Source organism: Dendrobates tinctorius, unplaced genomic scaffold, assembly GCF_039654945.1.
Source record: "Dendrobates tinctorius isolate UK_male_01 unplaced genomic scaffold, ASM3965494v1 ptg000075l, whole genome shotgun sequence".
In the NCBI taxonomy this organism is placed as follows: domain Eukaryota; kingdom Metazoa; phylum Chordata; class Amphibia; order Anura; family Dendrobatidae; genus Dendrobates; species Dendrobates tinctorius.
The window spans coordinates 13,424,959-13,429,146 of record NW_027361743.1 but is presented as its reverse complement, the minus strand read 5'-3'; positions in this window follow the sequence as shown (position 1 = coordinate 13,429,146).

Genomic DNA, 4,188 nt, shown 5'->3' with positions numbered 1-4,188 from the left:
CTTTTTTTTTTTTTTTTTTTAACAATTCTCTCCTGCTATTGAGTACCCTAGGATCTGCGGTATGGCTGGTGATTCTGTTATGATGAGTCACCGAAGGAGGAAAAAACAAAATACTAGCTAAGTCCAGAAAAACCAGAGAGGTTGGCAGCTATCGAATTGCAGACCCCTGAACCTATCCACAACAACTAGCAGTAGTCGTGGGGGGTTCCCACGGTGCCCTACACCCCTCGATCACAGCCGGAGAACTACATAGCCTAAAGACAGAAAGGGGAAAATCTAAACTGCCCCAGAGCAGACCCCAAAGCAATAGGCAGCCCCCAACATATAATGACGGTGAAGCAAGATGAAAACACTAACACAGATAGAATGATAGGTTGAGCAAATGATGGGGCCCCAGCTAACTAAATAGGACAGGATAGGAAAGCTGCTGTCTGCCATCCGCAAAAACCCTATTCAAAATGAGCCAACCGACTGATAGGAAAAACAGGCCCTGAAGTCGCTAGGCTTCAAAAGACTATATCAGCACTCAGGTATATTCTGAAGACAGAGCAAAAGATCAACAGATCAGAGACAAAAATGGAATTCAGCTCACCCCCGGCAGGGGATGGCAGAACTCCCAAAAAACAAGGCAAAACAAAAACAAAACTGAAGAGTACAAAGCAGAGCAGAAAAACCTAGCTTTGAGACGCAGGAATCAGACTGGCCTCCAAGAATCCAGCAGGATCACCAACAAGGCAGAAGGGCGTCGGCTGCCCTATATCCAGTCCTCAATTCCAGCCACCCAGTCATCATCTAGCTGCCCAGGTGTTTGGTAATCAGCCTCACTACCTTCCTTCACCAGAGGAGGGAGTTCATCAGACCTCAATGGTGAAGGGAAAAATGAACTCACAACAGTGTAGTGCAGCAATAATGTTATAGCCCTCCACAGGCAGGGCTGTAGTCCCAGGGCAGTGTAGGTGAAGTGACACTTAGATGGTGTAGTGTTGGGCGCAGGAGGGATGTAGTGGTGTCGGGCAGAATGGCGCAGGAATAAGTGGAGGACACCAGGGCGTGTAGTTCCAAAGCTTTACTCACAGTCTGTTGTGGTACAGTTGCCCGCATCCGTGCCGTGTCCTCCGGGTCAGGAGCTCAGCCAATTTCCAGGCAAAATGCAGTACTCCTTTCCAACACTCCGCCAACATATGTGCCATTTCTGAACGTCTCTTTCTTAGCGCCTTTGAGTGAAGTACTCACAGTACCGCGTTACACTGGAGTTCCTCCTGTCAGATGTTCCTATGAACTCTACTTGTACGGCAGACAGCTGTAGCCTACTTCGGGGACTCCTTCTACCTAGTCCCGGCTCACACACGTTGCTGTTGTGCCCCCAAGTCTGGTGTGGGAATAAAGTGGTCACTACTTCTATTCCTCCGGTGTCCGCTGCAGGACCATTAGTATCCATACAACCTCGGGGAGTGGACCCCGGCCTTGCGCTTAGAACTTGGAAAGGGTTCTCCTCTAACCCAAATTCTTAGTTGTCTTCTTCTCCTCATGTTCCTACTAATCCTTTCCTTCTTTTGGAGAGTCAGGCTTTCTATTTAGGTTCCTTTCTCGTGCCAGCGGACCCAGATCACTGAGGTCGGCTGCAGCACTTCCTTCCTCCATCCCACTCAGGGGATCTCCTTTCACAGACTGACCTCGTCAGACACCTCTTTTAGTGCAAACTAAACTCCACCCGCCTCCCAGCACGCTTCGTGTTCCAAGCAGGGAGCCACCAAAGGGTGCTTTGCTACACTACTATGTTGTGTGGGATGCAGGTGTTGGAGCGTGGTCAGGTGTCTCCACCTTACCTGGATAGTGGGGTACCACACCTCAGGAGGAGGTGTAGTACCTCTGTGGCGACTGAACCCTCAGGGGCTCCACATACACATAGTTACTTTTGATTGTTGGTCATCTTCTCAGCTTCAGAGGGTGCCACCAGCAGTGAAGTTTGTATCAGTATCACAGGCACTTGTCCCTCATACTGTTTTAAGATAACTGAAGGGCTCTGAGTTTGGACTGATAACTGTTGGTTCTGCGGATACTGAAAACTCCTCTTACTGCATCTGCTGGATGTGTTTACTGAAGATGTGTGAACAGAAGGTAGATGATGGTGATGGGTCTGACCAAGGATGGTTCTGGAGTGGTCATGTCTGATGTAATGTGGCGTGGGGCGGTAGCCGTGAGCGCGGTACTCGTCTTTTGCGCCCCAGAACATTACAAGAAAGTGGGGGTTCTGGATGGGTGTGTGGACTTGTGCTGTGAGAACGCTACTCCCATGCAGGCCGCATGTAACCAATGTTGTTTGTTTTCCAGGACCAGGTGTTGGACAGTTCAGTGAGGGAGACAACCATTTAAAAAACTTTTTACTTAACGGGACCTTGGTAGGGAATATATACAAGAGATAGCGGGCAGGGCACTCAGTATTATGAATGTTTCTTTTACAACTCAAAGCATTTTCCACACAGTTTCATTTTTTTTGTCTTCTGTTTTGTTCTCTAGCTTCACATTTCCTCTTTCTACTTGTCCTCTTTTTCCACTGTTTCTCATTACTTCACCATAACTCAGCTCAACACTACTGTCCTGATTAGCAAGAGTGATGTACTTGTCTGATGGTTCTGTGTCTTCTTTCCCTTTAGGGTGCCAGTGTGGCTGGTACTTTTTTCCTCCTATGCTGATGCTCTGGAATTCCCAACAGGGGCACATTACTCGTCTCACATACTCAGTTCTGTTTAAGTCCGTTACATTCAAGAGTTATAAACTTGTTGTCTTGAGGCTAGGGATCCTCTCCTAGGACCCATTTCTGGTACATCACTCTATCTCTTAGTCACTTCTTCTCTGGATTAGCAATCAAAGTATTTGGCACCTAATAAGTTAATGTTTTGTAAGTACAAGTGTTATCAGACAGTTTTCACTGGGTGTGTGTATGTCTTCTCCTTTTATGATGCTGACCAATCATAAGCAGGCAGGATCGGACTGGTCGATAAGGTAACAGGGGAATTCCCCGGTGGGCCCCAGTGCAGATCTTGATCCTCAACCCCACTGTATGGTAGTACTTGGCATAATTCACTTGATTCACTCTGTACAGAAAAAGGCAGCATCTCATTCATTAAACAAACTACCCAGTTTATTATATATATATATAAGGTATAGGTAGAGGTAAATTTGTGAAAGAGGGTAATGTAATATTTATATGCAGGTCTAAAGTGGGCCCCCCCCCAAAGTCAGTGTTACTGGTGGGTCCATGGTACCCCAGTCCAACACTGTAAGCAGTTAGCAAAAGCCAAAGGTAAAAGGAACACGCCCCCTGCCATATACTGGAGTGGATTTCTCAGCGTGTGTGATATGTATGACAGACAGCGCTGTTCTCATGATCTGATTTCTTTTATGATGCGAAAGTACAGATGACTAACACCTTACTGATAAGGCCCATGTGGGGTAGGGGCAGCACAACTGAGTCTACCTGTGTCATATTACAAACATTTCTATCAGCTTTCCTCCTCTCTGAGCACTGTCATCTTTGCTGTACTGCCCCTCCAGCACACTGCCCCTCCAACGATAACGGCAACTTGTAATCAATCTGCAGTGAAAGGCTATAATTTTTTCTCACACAGGAGTAGTCCAGAACTGAAATGTAGTGACAGCCCTGATATCACTGCAGAGCGAGTACAAGTTTCTAGAGCAAAGTAGACATTACTAAGTCAGGAATCACACTAATCAGGACAGCGAATAGAGGGGTTTGTAATGTGACACCGCTAAACTAAGCTGTGCTGCCCTTTCTCTCACACTGCCTGATGTATTAGGTTAGACTAAAAGATCAGGGCTGTTTGTTATTCATCCCACACACCGAAAAATATGCACCAAGCTATGGTTGGGGGTGTTCTTTTTTCCTTTGAGTGTTGCTGCCTGCTTTTTAGGGATCAGAATCATACAGGCGAAAGAAGTACACGCATCCTGTGAAAACTGTCTAATACCCAGTTGTACTTCAGAAAAAAAAAGAATTAACTCAGGGGAAGGAAAGCATTGGACAATGGCAGGTTCAATGAATGCTGAGAAATTAGGGTAAATAGTATCACTGCACATACTGTATAGTGCTGATAGAATGTTGATAAAAAATTCCCACCTACACAGAAAGTGTATGGCAAGTTACATGGCATGAGAATCAGCACAGAT